Below are 17309 nucleotides of genomic sequence, written 5' to 3' on the forward strand. Positions count from 1 at the left end.
AGTGTCAAAAAAGTCAAAATAACAGGTAAACAATTCTTTATTTGAATAATTACCACTATGGTAATACAGTCAAACCTGCCCTAACGGACACCTTTATTCAGCGGACACCTCCCTATAGGGACATTTTTTCACAGAACCGATTTTGTTTTACATAAGACGCATGTTAAATAAGCCTCATTTAAACAGACACCTCCAACACCAGACATTGCTATTAGTCTCGCCCACTTGTCTTAAGCAGACACTTTACACGTTCCAGGACACTTTTTCTTTTACATTGGGCATATCATCCTTTTTTTAAAACAATTCTGCAGACATGCAGGAATTCCTTTTTTGAATGTTTGTACTATTTTGTGTCCTAGGGAAAAAGAGAAAGAACGTGCATAAGGATGCTGTGGTAGCCGTAAAGTCAATTTCCTGTAGAGGTCTCTTTCAAACCCTTTTGTTTTGGCCATCTTGCATTCTAATTAGTGTACATACCAATAATTTTACTTGTCCGGGAATGCCGCCTTGACTGTTTATGCACAAGTTACCATAGGATTTTCCAACCTAGCTTGCATAATTTTATCCATAACTCAGATTATCGCTGATAAGATCGAGGTCAGTAGTTGAGTAAAACTTGGAAAGGAATGAGGTACGAGCGTGTTTAGATCTAGAGACAAGAAAAATCATAATTACAGAAAGTGTGAAAGGACTTTCAGTGAGGAAGCTTGCTGACAAATTATAATGCAGGAAAGCTCAAATAAACACACACGTGAAGAAAAAATAAAACTTTAAATAAGTAGGAGGAAAATAGCAATCGAGGGGTGAAAAGAAAGCGGGATTTAATTTTTGCAGAATTGAACATTGCAGCTCATGAGTAACCAATGAGCAAAGAAACCGTGGCTGAGTTGCCCAATGTTACAAGTAAAATCGCAAGAAATTGCAAGTAATTGAAAGCTCAGATTATTAAACAGATGAAAAATTTGTGTCTCACGCTCTATAGTGAGTAGAGGAATAACACAAGGGAACCATTCAGCAGACTTAATTTCCTTTTCAAGAATATCGCAGTAAAGAAAGATGTGCTAAATTTAAGGCCGGTCTCCTCTGATTAACATTTAACAACAACATGTTAAATGTTAAAAGTGTTAAATGTTAAATGGTGATTCCATCAACATGTTAAATGATGAATACTGTTTCATTTAACATTGTGTCCACACTTAATAAACATGTTAAACTTGACTTTCTTTGTTTATATATAGGTAGTTCATCATATCAATTTGTGGTAATACATTTAGATGATGTTTGCTATTTTCAGACAAGGACAATGGACTCAGATGAAGAGGATTTGACCTTTGTTATTGCCATTGCTGCTTCTTGTTATGATTTAGAAATACAGTTCTATTAGACACATTTCCTCCCATCATCCTGCTCATTGCTTCAAAAGCAAACCATTTTGAAGTATAAATTTTGTCCGCTCCCACCCCAGCTTTTCTGATTTTTTTTTTTTTTTTTTTCAATACTCGACTGTACTGGGAGCAGAGGGACGCTAGGTATTTTTTCGATGCACTCGCAGGAACAATTATAAATAATTTAGAATTCCTGGAAAATGTCGGCTTTCTTCGCTTTATCACTGCATTCCTTTGATGAGACATCCCACAAACAAGGCCTTTCTATTAATCATTAATTAAGTCCAAAATAATCTTGCTCCACTCCATTTCTGACTATAAATTTTAGTATAGTGCAGAGAGAATGACACACGTGCACGTATCAGTACCAGTACTGTATTTGTAGCTTATAACAAAGAGAATGAGTGTTGTGGAGTGTTGTAACTATAATCCTACTTCACGAGAAGCACCGGCACGTCGTTTGCATCGTTTGGCTATCTGTTGACATGGAAACAGAAAGAAAGTTACCGAAGCTGTGCCAACATCTCACGAACAACAAATTGACTTGACATGTTTTCCACTTGGAGCGGAAAACACGCCAACATGTTAAAAGTGTTAACCTCGACATTCTGAGTTAACAAGCAAAGTCAACTGGAAGATACAATCACAATTTACATGTCAATTGTAACATGTTAAATTTAACATGTTGGTGTTAAATGTTAATCAGTGGAGACCGGCCTTTAGACAGACACAGCTGAATGATTACTTCCTGAAGCTTCTAATATCTCCCAGACAAATATTTAGTTAAAAATGATTTATATTTAAGGTGGATGTTCTTTGCCGTTGAAATGTAAAATTTATTTTTACAACCTTGTTTCAGCGGACACCTGTCATAATGGACATTTTGCCACGGAACCGATGGTGTCTGCAGAAAAGAGGTTCAACGATACAAATGAAACTGCATTATTATTATTACCGAGCTCGATAGCTGCAGTCGTTTAAGTGCGGCCAGTATCCAGCATTCAGGAGATAGTGGGTTCGAATCTCACTGTCGGCAGCCCTGGAGATGGTTTTCTGTGGTTTCCCATTTTCACACCAGGCAAATGCTGGGGCTGTAACTTTCTTAAGGCCATGGCCGCTTCCTTCCCACTCCTAGCCCTTCCCTGTCCTATCGTCGCCATAAGACCTATCTGTGCTGGTGCGACATAAAACCAATAGCAAAAAAAAAAAAAAAAAAATTATTATTAAATAACAGAATAGAATGAAAATTAATTAAACTAAAGTAAAATAATGCACAGAATGTCCGGCTCCATGGCTAAATGGTCACAGGGGTCCCGGGTTTGATTCCCGGCAGGATCAGGAATTTTAACCATCATTGGTTAATTTCTCTGGTACGGGGGCCGGGTGTATGTGTCGTCTTCACCATCATTTCATCCTCATCAAGACTTGCAGGTCGCCTAGGGGCGTCACATCGAAAGACGTGCACCTGGCGAGCCGAACATGTCCTTGGACATTCCTGGCACTAAAAGCCATACGCCATTTCAATGTTCAGAATGACAGTGAAGAAACAGAAAGCATTACAATATACAAAGAAGCAGTAGTAAAAATTGAAAGTATGAATGATACAATTTTCTAATTATTTACAGTAGTTATTCTAATTCATTTGCTAAATATAATATATACATTGTAAACATTATTTTATTTCCACTACACTGCATTGAGTAGGTGCTATGAAATGGCCGCCAACTTCAGTTACATTACATGAAATAAACTTCTTCGTAAGGCCTGTATTGTCGTAAGTGACTACTTGTGCAATTCTTGATCATATACTCCACCTTCCAATACAAATTGTCTGTCTTTACCAAGACAACATTAAAATTCGATACATGTTTTGTCCTTTATTAGGACATCTTCAGTCGAAAAATAAATGTACAGACCTTAAAATTTTAAGAAGGATATTGAACATATTAAGTATAACAATTCAATGATGACTGTGTCCAGCTAAAATGCAACATACAAAACGTGGTGTCATAACAATACTAAAATATTCAAATTTAAAATAGCACAGATGAAAATCTTAGGTGAGCCTGTCTGTGTGCTGAATGAATACTTGATGCACTCGTTGACTGCTGTGTAAATGTCTATAATGTGCACAGACTGCTGCAAGCCTTGGTTGCTTTGTAAGCAAATTTACAAGGAGGTGGAATATTTGATTTGAACTGCATAAGTTGCTTTGAGGGTTGTGCTGCAGTAATAAAGTTGGCCTAAAAATAGAAATAATTTATAAGCGAAAAATAAAATAAATCTGCTAACTATTCTTTCATAATAGCACATCCGACTATTCAATACAGTTACTTTGTGAGCGGAACACAACTTCAACCAGTTGCGTTTCATAACAGCTACCCAACTCACATTGCTAACCAGTTGAGCTGTGTAGGATGATCTTACATATTAAGCACCTGTATAATAGACAAAAACACTGTCAAACAAGAAGGAACAACATATATATAGAGAGAGACACAATAAATACAAGCCTTGTATAGTAGGATGGCATAAAATAAACTTCAATGTTTAGCCCATATTGGTGTTCTTGTGTCATCCTACTCTAGTTTGTATGTGTGTATATATACTGCATTCTTGCCATGGTAACCGAATTGTATTTTCTGTGCATTCCTTTTGAGCTTCAGTATATGAAAACAAAGTCTGCATTATAATGTCACATTTGCAGTAAAACATCTGGAAAGATTTTCAAGCAAAATTATGATACAGCAACCTTGTCATTACATACCAGGACTGTTTAAATTTTTTATATGGGTAGACATTATTGAGACAACAATTAAATAGAAATCTCCCAATCAAAGACAGGAAAACATCAAAATGTTTCCTTATACATATCTATCTATAAACAATAAGTTACCCAAGTGACCTGGAAACTAAAGATATACAGGGTGGTTAGAAACAACATGAACTGGGTATATGAGTGTCAGGGGCGGTATGTGGTATTGTTGCAGGGTTGCACAATTTCCAATAATTTTGCACTTCATTTGTCGTATTTTCTTCTAATGTTTTAGTTTAATAAACCTAACATGTATTCAAAAACATGGTAAAATCAACCATCTTCGGTCGTTCACTGTACTAATGTTTTGTAACGGACCAACAAACGCTGCTGGCTTTGAATCAAACTCAGGGGGTTTGGTTTCCTACGGCAACTCCCTAGCGGACAGCGTGGCGCAATGTACGTCAACAGGGACGAGCCTAAGCCAGCATAGCATCAGGTAACATGCTCGCCAGTATCGGTCTCAGAGAGTTGCACGAGACTAGCAAGTCCCCTACCGAGAAACAATTCCAAATGTCCCCGTTAGATTGCGCCACTCTGCGGAGATTACTTCATTCCTACTTTCTGTCCAGTCTGAAGGGTAATTCATTTCCATTTTTTGAATTTGCAAATTTCATTTACGATGCACCGATGCAGAGAGGTCTTACGGCGACGATGGAATAGGAAAGGGCTACATGTTGGAAGGAAGCGACCGTGGCTTTAATTAAGGCACAGCCACAGCATTTGCCTGGTGTGAAAATGGGAAACCGCGGAAAACCATCTTCAAGGCTTCCGACAGTGGTGTTCAAACTCACTATACCCTGTATGCAAGCTCACAGCTACACGACCCTAATCGCATGGCCAACTTGCTGGGTAATTTCTTTTCCACGCCATACCAGACCACCCACAATATTACCAACATCTTGCTTCAATGAAAAACAGGACGGCAAATTTTCAATTCAAGTGAGGCAAAAGTAACTGTGCCAGGCTGAGTGGCTCCGACGGTTGAGGCGTTGGCCTTCTGACCCCAATGTGGCAGGTTCGATCCTGGCTCAGTCCGGTGGTATTTGAAGGTGCTCAAATACATCATCCTCGTGTCAGTATATTTACTGGCAGGTAACAGAACTCCGGCACCTTGGCGTCTCTGAAAACCATTGAAGTCGTTAGTGGAACGTAAAGCCAATAACATTATTATTAAGAGTAACTGCAGTTTTGGTGTATAATTAGCATCTTACTTGCAATTGCCATATATCTTACAGTTTTAGTGGGAATGTAGGCCACTGATGAGCATTAGAGGGTTGGTCATGCTGATAAATAATTTGAAAGAAATAATTTGATATCTTACACCATTGTAATTTTATCAGCTGCTGAAGTTATGAATCTCATTATAAAACTGGATTGGATTTCCGAATAAGAAGTTATTATATTAATAAAAACCACCTTTCCAATACATGACAATCCTTTGTATTTAGGATAAAACGATTAATAGATATTATAATTAGGACAGGTTTCGCTCATGCTTTGTGAGCATCATCAGCTTGAAATAACTTAATCCAAGGTAGCTCAGGGCCCTAATCCCGATATATATAATGTAAAAACGTCTAATAATACATTGATAAAAAACAAATTTTAACAATTTAAAAATAATCAGTAAGATTATATTATGTCTATTGAAACAAATAGTGACCATTAAATTTGCTTAAAATGTAAGTGGAATAAATGACATGAAGATGCTATAATAATTTGCTGTGAGTGATTGTTCGTATAAATCGATGATCATAATAATCTTTGCTAAGTGGCATTAGACTGCTTGTAATTAAAAACAGTTCTTCACATTAGGAGTGAGCTCTTGTAATAAACTATGATCTTGTTTCATAGATTAAACGTGATGGGGTGTGTTGAAATCACATATATTGGTTGAAAAACAAACTGTTCAGATGGATAAAAAGTTGCCTGGATCAGCGTAAAAAACCTAACGAGACTCCCTTGTGTTGTATTTCAAACATTATTATGTATAGGGCTTCAAATGGAGAACTACCAATCTCGTAGGTGAAAAACATAAATTGGGTGTGCCCTACGTGTTGGTTGAGGGGTGATTAGTCCCTTAGTTGTTTACAGAGGTTTGATGCTCACTGACTTGCTGCTACATGTGTCGTACGAATGCGATCGTAGAGGCGGGGAAGATAGCAGGAGGTGGGAGAGGGCAGGACACTATGCGAGTTGTCAGCTAGTGGAAGGGATCCTGTGCAAGGAGGCGTTGTAGGTAATAGCTACTGTTGCTACCAGTGGATTGAAAGCATGTATATAGTGGAAGATTTTCATGAAAATTTTAGCACTGATACCAAAGTTAGTAATTAGATTGGGGATTTTTTCAGTTGGCTATTAATGTCCAAGATGTCATTTAAATTACTGTTTTTCTTAAAGTACTGGTCCAAGGCAATGTATGCGTTTTCAAAGCCGCTCATTAGACTGCTTTTGTTTGCATATTTAAGTATTTGCATATCTTGATCGATAGTACTGAAATTATGCCCCGTGTCCCTCATATGGACACTCATAGCAAAATGCCTTTTGTGTTTCAAGTCACTGTAATGTTCTAAGTACCTTATTCTAAAGCTACGGCCGGTCTGCCCTACATAAGAAAAATTGCACTATGTGCATCTGAGTCTATATATTCCCAAGTTTGAGAATCTATCATAAATTGTATAAACAGAGTTAGAATTTAAAAAAAATATTGTGGGTGGTGTTGTGAGTCCGGTATGCAATGTTAATGTTGTGCTTTCCTAATGGTTTGGTGATACTGTAAATATCTGGGTTGATGAAAGTAAAAATAGCAAAATTTGTTTTTTTGGTTTTTTTGGGAATGTAGCTGTATTCTTTGACTTAATTTTACCTATGATTTTGGTGATCATATCAGGTTTAAAGCCATTCAGCATGGCTAATTCTTTGATGAAACACAGTTCTTTTTCTCGATTAGCATTAGAGGGAAAAATGTTCATGGCCCTGTGAACCAAACTGTAAAATGTAGCCTGCTTATGGGAGTGGGGGTGCAAGGATTTGCTTTTTATTGTTATAGGAGCAGCAGATAGTTTCCTGTAAATTTGGTAAACAAACTTTTCTTTATCTCTAGTCAAAGTTAAGTCTAAATAGTTTAAGGAGTTGTCGACCTCGTCCTCTTTAGTAAACTTAATATTGTGGTTAAGGTTGTTGAGGAGCCTGAGTACGTTGTCGCTATTGTTCAGTTGTTTATCTATGATCGCGAATGTGTCGTCCACATATCTTGGCCAGAGTTTTATGCCATTAATTTTATTAATTATTAAATTGGTTTCCATATCGTCCATAAAGATGTTAGCAAGAATGCCGGAGATTGGGTCGCCCATTGCTAGTCCCTTTTGATGATATATTTTATTATTGAATGTGAAATAGTTATTGTTAAGTAAAAATTTCAATAAAGTAATAAAATCGTCCATTTTGCATATGCTTAGGTTGTTATGTTTCAAAAGGTTAGTTTTTACAATGTTAATTGTGTCATTTACGGGTATATTCGAATACATGTTAGTGATATCATATGATTACATAATATGATTGTCTGTTAGCTTGAATGTGGACAATTTGTCGCAGAAGTCAACAGAATTCTTTATGTAGGCTTTATTATTGAATTTAAAATGTTTGTATAGGAAACGGAGCAAAAATTTAGAAACGTTATATGTGGGACTATTTCTACAATTTGTAATGGGGCTCATTGGTATCTCTTGCTTATGTATTTTTGGTAGAGCTCTGGCTGTGGGTAACTTAGGGTACATTATAGTAAGTTTTTGTTGTTTGTGTTCTTGTAAATTAAAAGAAGACTTTTTTAACATATTCTTAAGGTCTTGTTGGATTTTTAACGTGGGATCTTTTTCCACTATAAGTTTCAGTGGAAAAGAAATCTTCGGTTTTACTAATGTATTCTTCTTTATTTAGTAGTACCGTTGTGGGACCTTTGTCCACTTTTGTGGCTATTATACTGTTCTTTTTTATTTTGGTTATCTGTTTGTTAAAGTTTGGTATTGACTTTGATTTCAATTCTTTAACTAAAGAGGGGAGGTTCTTCTTTATTTCGTATTTCATGTCATTTTGATGTTCGATAGGAAGTTTTAAAATACTAGATTCAGCCTTGGCAATACTGGTAATGAGGTCATCAGATTTATTGGGGTTGGGCCAATTAAATTTCATGCCTTTATTCAAGAGCTCCATTTTGCTGTTAGTAAATGTGGTATTAGATAGATTCACTGTGGTGGGGATGTTGTTTAACTCGGATGTATGTAAATTGTTCATTCTATGAGATTTGACAGACTTTGGTTTTGAATCCTTGAGAAATTTTAGTTTTTTCTCCAAAACTAATTGCTTATTCTTCATTGCAACTGATACTTTTTCTTTAACAAATTTAGAATAGGAATCCCATTCTAAGGGAGGCATGCTCGAGGAAGTCTCTAAGTGCGCATTATAGAGTTGTACATTCAAAAATGATTTTTTCTTGCAATGTAATTTGATTTTGTTTTTCAGCCAAATGTCGTTGATTTTGAGTGTTCAGCAAACTGGAAGAAAAAATATTTCTCCTTCGGGAGTTTCTTAAAAATTTTGGAATTAGACTATTCTTTAAACATTCTTTTAGAAATGTGATGTCCCTAGATATTTTATTGACCTTCACCTTGAGATTAAGCAATCTATTCTTCACTTTTGCCTGGTTGGCAGTTACATTGCAAGTTATGAAACTCGTTATAAAACTGTATTGGATTTCAGAACAAGAAGTTATTATATTAATAAAAACCACCTTTTCAATACATGACAATCCTTTGTATTCGGGATAAAACGATTAATAGATATTATAATTAGGACAGGTTTCGCTCATGCTTCGTGAGCATCATCAGCTAGAAATAACTTAATCCAAGGTAGGTCAGGGTCCTGATCCCAGTATACATAATGTAAAAACGTCTAATAATATATTGTTAAAAAACAAATTTTAACAATTTAAAAATAATCAGTAAGATTATATTATGTCTATTGAAACAAATAGTAACCATTAAAATTGCTTAAAATGTAAGTGGAATGAATGTCATGAAGATGTTACAATAATTTGCTGTAAGTGGTTGTTCATATAAATCGACGATGATGATGATGATAATCTTCGCTTAATGGCATTAGACTGCTTGTAATTAAAAACAGTTCTTCACATTAGGAGTGAGTTCTTGTAATGAACTATGATCTTGGTTTCATAGATTAAACGTGATGAGGTATGTTGAAATCGCGTGTATTGGTTGAAAAATAGTTAATTTTTTTTTTTGTAATCAATGTATTATTAGACGTTTTTACATTATACAGGGTGTACCAAAACTCGAGGGGAAGAATTTAGGAATGGATTCCTCACATAAAAAGAAGAAAAAAAAGTTTATGACAACATGAGTCCAGAAATGTATACTTACAGATTTATTCAAACTTTTGTACATTTACACCATATGTCTGTAAGGGCAGCTGAAACACTTTGAGTATGTACCAGAGGAAATTTTCAAAGTGACGACCTTCAGCTTGAATACAAGCCTCCACTCGTCATCGCATGGAGTTACACACGCGATCAATAATGCCTGGTGTAGTGCGTACTGCCTGACAGGTTGTCACAATGCGCTTTCGTGAAGTTGCTTCATCAGGAACAGGAGTCGCATACACGAGAGACTTAACGTGTCCCCACCAGTTAAAAGTCCAGGAGGTTCAAGTCAGGAGAGCGTGGTGGAGAAGCAATTGGTCCTCTCTACCTATCCAGCGCTCAGGAAAATGGGTATTCAGGTACCTGCGGGCAGGTAGATTGAAATGTGCTGGAGCACCATCATGCATGAAAAACATTTGTCAACAGGGTGAAAGTGGCATGTCTTACAAGTAATAAGGCAGTACAATATGCATGAAATTCATGTACTGTAGTTCTGTCCAGTAAGCCTATTCGGAAGAATGTATGGTCCCAACAAGGAATCACCAACAATGCCTGCCCAGATGTTAATGGTGAACCTCTGTTGATAAGAAGATTGGATGAATGTATGAGGATTTGTATCACTCCACACATGTTGATTATGGAAATTCTGCATTCCGTCTCTTGGGAATATCGCTTCGTTGTGAACAACACACAAGCTGCAAAGTTAGGCATCATGCCGCATTGTTGTAGGATCCACCGGCAGAACGTTACTCTTGCAGGATAATCCGCACGAGACAAGGCTTGTACACGCTGCAGATGATACGGATACAACAGGTATTCTCGTACCAGTCTCCAGATGTGTGAGAGCTAAGGTATTTTAAGACTCATATCAGATTCATTCATAACATGATTACTTATGTAATAATTGCAACTGGTGTCTCAATTTTTTTTTGCAGCAAACAGGACATATAAATTATTACTAACATTAATTTGTGTCACAAAGTTTGAATAAATCCGTAAGTATAAGTTTCTGGACCCATGTTGTCATAACCTTTTTTTCTTCTCTCTATGTGAGGAATCAATTCCTAAAATTTTGCCGTCGACTTTTGGTACACCTGTATATACCGAGATGATGCTCACGAAGCATGAGCGAAACATGTCCTAATTATAATATTTATTAATGGTTTTATCTTAAATACAAAGGATTGTCATGTATTGGAAAGGTGGTTTTTATTAATATAATAACTTTTTACGCGAGTGCCAGTCAAAGAATAAAACTTCGCCAGGGGAGGGGTTTGAATATAGACCTCCGAGCTGATGGGATCACGTCAAAGCAAGAACGCTATGCTGACATTGGCTGAAACCAATTTGTATGCGTTTGATGTTGATTTCTCAGCACTTCTTAAGTCACGTGCACATTTAGCAACACCGCCATGCTAAGTCCATTTGAATTCACCTGCGAAGCGATATGCTTGGCTAACTTCAGCAGCAGATAAAATGACAATGGTACGAGATATCGAATTATTTCTTTTAAATTATTTATCAGCATGACTAACCCTCTGTAAAGCTCATATACCTTGTTCACATTGTTTCCGACCACCATGTATAACTTATTCATTAAACAATCCTCTCCAAAATTATATGTTTATGGAATTTACATATTGGTTGTTGTTGTTTGGGTCATCAGTACATAGACTAGTTCAATGCAGCTCTCCATGCCACTCTATCCTCTACTAACCTCTTTACTTCTAAGTAATTCATCCTACATCTACTCTAAACTCTAATATGCCAGTCTGCCTTCATACCGTATATCCCTGCTTTTCTTATCACCTACACTTCTCTTCCTGCAGAAACTAACTGAACAAGTCCTGGGTGTCTCAGGACGTGTTTTTTGAATCTAACTCTTCATTTGGTCAAATTTCATCAAATCATTTCCCTTTCACCAACTCGATTCAGTATCTCTTTGTTTGTGACCCAATCCACTCCTCTAACCTTCAGCATTCTTCTGTAATGCCATACTAAAGCTTCTATTCTCTTTCTTTCTGCACTAGTTATTGTCAATATCCCACTTCCATACAACGCCACCCTCCATATAAAAGTCTTTCTAATATGCACATCTATGTTTGATGTGTCTGGCTCCTTGGCTGAATGGTCTTTGGTTCAGAGGGCCCCGGGTTCGATTCCTGGCTGGGTCAGAGATTTTAACCCTAAATGGTTAATTCCCTTGCCTCGGGGACTGGGGTGTTTGTGCTGTCTCCAACATCCCTGCAACTCACATACCACACACAACAATATCCTCCACCACACAGTTTCCTATGCACAGCAGATGCTGCTTACCCTCGTCAGAGGGACTGCCTTACAAGGGATGCACCAGGCTAGAAATAGCCACATGAAATTTATTATGTTTGATGTAAGCAAATTTCTTTCCTTGAGTTAGCCTGCATTTTATGTCCTCTTCCAGCCATCTTTATTTATTCTGCTATCCTAGTAACAGTATTCATCTACTTCCAGACAACATTTTCCAATCTGATATTTTCTGCATAACTCTACTTCATTCCATTAACTTTGTTTTCAAAGTTATGTCCATAACATTCATCAATTTCTCCAGATCTTCTGCATACTCAGTTAATAACAATACCATCAGCAAAACTAAGAGTTTTGATCCTTGAACTGTGATTCCTTTTCCAACTTAATCTTTGTTTGGTTAAGTTACTTGTAAATAATAACTACTTCGTCTTTGACAAGGTCATTTATAAACAGGATGGGTTGGCAATGGGATCTCCGACCTCGGGAATCTTGGCGGAGATTTATCTGGATTCTTTGGAAACATACATGATGGAGAACGACAGAGAATTTGACAACATTCTGTTTTGGTCTAGATTTATGGACGATACATTAGTAATTTTAGATGAACGTGTTAGGGACTCAACGGCTACTCTAGATGTACTTAATAACATTGACCCACAGATTAAATTTACTTTGGAGTCAGAAAGTAATGAATCAATTAATTTTCTTGACTTAAAAGTCAACAGATCTGATTCATCTTTTGCTTATAGTATTTTTAGAAAGCCTACACAAACGGCAGTCACTATTAGACAAGACTCAGAACACCCACAGAGTCAAAAAAACTCTACATACAATAGTTTAGTAGAATGGGCCTTTAGGATCCCCATGACAAAAGCTAATTTAAATAAAGAACTCAATATAATCCGTTCAATGGCTAAGGTTAATGGTTTTAGTAAATGCTTTATTGAATGTTTCATCAACAAGTTCAGGTACCGTTTACAAACCACTTTGCCCAAAGACAAACCTAATCAAAAGGCGTTCGCAATATTTACTTATAATAAGGATATATGTAAGTTTACTAATACTTTCAAGAAATATAATGGCAAGGTTTCGTTTCGTACTGATAATAATGATACAGTTGTATTGCACAATTCAACCTCAGTTAATAGATCGAATCCATATTCTAAATCTGGTGTGTATAGATTTAAATGAAATGACTGTGGGTACACATATCTGGGTCAAACAGGACGAAGTTTTAAAATTAGATACACGGAACATACTAATGCCATAAAATATAACAGATTTTCCGCGGTAGGCCAGCATGTACATGATCTAAAGCACAAATTCACATCTATAGAACAGGACATTGAGATCTTGGAGAACTTAGGAAAAGGAAGTTTGGTGGATGTTACGGAGGGTTGCTATATACACCTGGAACAGTATTTTAATCCAAACCTTAATTTAAATGAAATTTCTGAAAAATCAAATATTCTACCTGATTTCGCCGATTGAGTTTTTAAAAAATGTACATATCCCGGTCAATAGGACGGTGTTTCATATTATGTGTAATAGCTTTACTAGTTGCATTTTACGACCACGCCCTCCGGAGATCCAACAGGTTGCCGTTCCTCAGTTGCTCCTCCCACTTTCCCCTATTTCCCCCTCTTCGGTCCTGACAAACCTTGGACACTTGATTACTATCACAACACTGCTTGTTAGGCTTCATTGTGCTTCGCATGGACAGCGATCTTTTGAGGTGAGTCACGTAAAAACGTTTACGTTATAAGACGTAATTTTATATATTTCCTCTTCAGTTAAGTAATAGTTTATTACATTCCTATTATTACAGGTCCGCATTGAACTGGGAACGTCGTACTTGTTAACATCTTAAAGGACCGACTGCTCGTTTCCACCTCACTAGGATAGCTCCATTAAAGCGACTATGAAGATTTTATTGAAGTATTTTAATATGATTCTACGTCACATTTTAAGAAGTGTGATAAATTAAGCTAATGTTTCTTCAAGATTATTTTATTTTTAAAGGAATTGTTCATTTAAATCCACGTTATTTTATAAGTGAGCAAACCGGTTTGCATATGTTTTCATCAATTTATGGTTTAAGACTCGCAAGTCTCGGACTTGAAAATATGGACTTTGAGACAGTATAATCGTAACATAGTTTTAAGTTGTTAATATGGTTTAAAATTGTGTTCATTTTGACGTAGATAAACTTATGTGATTGCCAATTTTTCCACGAACCTATGTCAGCTGATGATGACGCAGAGGGGCGTCGAAACTAGTTCTGATTGAAATATATGTTGTAATTTCATCTAACAGCAGTTTTTATGTATTGAATAAGATGGATCCAAATTATAATAAAAGTTGTAATCTTGGTTCAATACGGACAAACAATGAAATTTATTAATTTAACTAAACTATCTTTCTAGAAACAATATTTTATACGTTTACTTCTGGATTAATCTTCTTTCAAGGAAACAAGAGCTTTCATCACCTCTTATCTTATGATACAGGGTTCTTGACCATGAAGTACTTATGATTTAATTTCTGATGAATCAGGTCCTAAAAATAGCTCTTGACAAAGATGTTGTTAGACTACAGCAATGCCTTCAATATATGTCAAAAGTTTTTCATTTCTTCTTTTATTACTCGTATTTGTAATATGAAATTCCGTGTCAGATATTGTACTTGGCTGAACAGCTTGTGAGATATACAGGGTGATTTTTTCCACCGTGTACAAACTCTAGGGATTGATCAAGGAGAGGATATGGAACAGAAAAGGTCTAATGAATGTATGTCCGGAAATGCATGGTTTGTTTTTTAGGAACCATTTATTAAATCATTCTTTGTTACAGAAATGGCGGTCTAATACGCGCTGTACCATGCAGTCACAGTTACAGTATGTGTTGAAAATGGTTTCCATGTGCCTCCACGCATGCGTGTAAGTGCCATAGCAAGTTCTGTCTCACACGTTCACATCGGCCAGGCTGCATCCAAACAGTGTCAAAGGCAGCATGAATACGCTGCCCAGTGTCTCCTCATCTGGAAGAGGCTCTGCATACATGATACTTTTAAGATGGCCCCATAACCAGAAATTGCTCAGGTTGAGATATGATGAATGAGCAGGCCATGCAACTGGTCCTCCTCATACCGAGCTCGATAGCTGCAGTCGCTTAATTGCGGCCAGTATCCAGTATTCGGGAGATAGTAGGTTCGAACCCCACTGTCGGCAGCCCTGAAAATAGTTTTCCGTGGTTTCCCATTTTCACACCAGGCAAATGCTGGGGCTGTACCTTAATTAAGGCCACGGCCGTTTCCTTCCCACTCCTAGCCCTTTCCTGTCCCATTGTCGCCATAAGACCTATCTGTGTCGGCGCGACGTAAAGCAAATATCAAAGAAGAAGAAGAAGGTCCTCCTCATCCGATCCATTGACCAGGGAAGACATGACTGAAATGCGTCCGGACGTTCACGGCGAAGTGGGCTGGAGCACCATCATGTGGCAGTCACAGAACCCTGTGAATCATCAATGGTAAGTCTTCCAGCAGGAGAGGCAAAGTCACCTGTAAGAACCGCCGATAGTTCCGGCCTGTTAGGTGACGTGGAAGGAAGACTGGTCCCAAAACATGGTCGCCAATTATCCCGGCCCACACATTCCAGCTGAACCGCTGCTGATGATTCGCTGGCAGCAAAACATGGGGGTTCTGCATACAATCCTACAGATGACTGTTGTGAAAGTTGAAGATACCACTCCGCGTAAAGGTGGCCTCATCTGTGAATAAGATGGATGCCACAAATCCCGGAATCGTGGTTGCCTGGCGAATAAACCAGTGACAAAACCGCTCCCGATGTGGAAAGTCTGTCGTTAGTAAGCCCTGTACACGCTGTGAGTGATAAGGGTAGTAACAACTGTCATGGGGAATGGTCCACACGGTTGTCTGGCTTACCGTGTACTGGCGGGCCAACTGCCTGGTACTGACAAGGCGGTCGCGTTCCACAGTGTTAATCACATTTTCCTCCACGTCTGGTGTCCAAACAGGGCTGGTATGTCCTTCATGATTTCCTGCTTCCTTAAACAACCCCGTCTCAGACAAACGGTGAAACACTGTTCCAAACATTGAATGCTGTGGTTGTTGTCGGCAGGGATAGGTCTCTTGCTGTCCGCCACCGCCCGTTGCCATTTGCCTTGCCGTAAGTAAACATCACCACGAAGGTAAATTGAATTTAAGGGTTCTACCTTTTCAATACAATACAATTCTGTTGCACAGAATTATGTTACAACATGTTTATTGTGGTACCGGTTTTGACACATTTCTTTTAGTGTCATAATCAGCCTGTCACATAAACTGAGCAAGAGGAGAAAAAAAATAAATAAATAAATAAATATATATACACACACACCCACACAACAATATACACACATTAATACAATTCACGTAACAAAAGTTCACACTTAAAATTATATCTGAAATAGGTAGCAGTGTTTACAACGCATTAGCGGCGTAATAGCCTTATGCAATCTTGATGTAGGTGTTGAAATCACTCATTCTAATGTTGAGTTTATGATTGAATGTGAGTTAAAAACTCGATAAACCTATTAAAATCTTGATGGTTGACTCGTTGTGACATGGTAAAATGAGTCTCAAAGAGGGATGCAACTTTTGAGCTGTTGTTGTTTGACAGGGTCTTCTAAGCTTATGTTGTACGGGCACGTCAAAAGGTGGATAAATGTATACATGTGGGTCCTATGTTAGTATGCAAGACCATGCGGAAATTGAGGCCTAAAGAAAGAAGGAAACCTAATTTAGTACGCAAAAGACTCAAAGAGGCAAGGCAAAATAAAGCAAAAATAGTATGAGGCTCACCTTTCACAGCGTGCCGTGAAGCTTAACGTGTGGAGAGGAGTTGATAAATGGAGCAAGTGTGTAAGCAAGGACGGAACAGAGGTGTAGGTAGGATGGGAAGGGGGGAGGGGCTTGGGGAATGTGGGGAATGTTTAAGGTGGGTCTGGAGGGTGATGTGGTAGGGGCATCTGGCGTGAGAGGGCGTTGTGTATGGCATGAAAGATCGAACGCCTACTCGAGAACTTGATACTTTTAAGAATTGTGATGAGAAAGTCAAAGAGGATGTTAGGTTTCTCTGAGATTTCGTTTAGGTTCAGGTTGGAATTAAAAATCTGATCAAGGTGTATAAAACAGTTTTCAGTGACATCAAGGAGAGGACCTTTTCCTAAAGTCCTGAGAATTTCTAAGTCTTGGTCTATAGTGGTGAAGCTGTGTTTTACATCATGTATATGTTGCCCCACCACCGAAAACCTATTGTATTTAATTGCGTTTCTACAAAATCTAAGATGTGGATCTTCTTTGATCATTTTCTTCACAGCATAATGTT

General features: G+C 37.6%; 1 protein-coding gene across 1 annotated transcript in view; it reads right to left on the reverse strand.

Moving 5' to 3' along the window:
• Window positions 1-17309, reverse strand: part of LOC136857636 (ankyrin repeat, PH and SEC7 domain containing protein secG) — a 109745-nt gene that overhangs the window by 25089 nt on the left and 67347 nt on the right. The window lies entirely within an intron of this gene.

This window comes from Anabrus simplex, chromosome 1 (genome assembly GCF_040414725.1).
Source record: "Anabrus simplex isolate iqAnaSimp1 chromosome 1, ASM4041472v1, whole genome shotgun sequence".
Taxonomy (NCBI): Eukaryota; Metazoa; Arthropoda; class Insecta; order Orthoptera; family Tettigoniidae; genus Anabrus; species Anabrus simplex.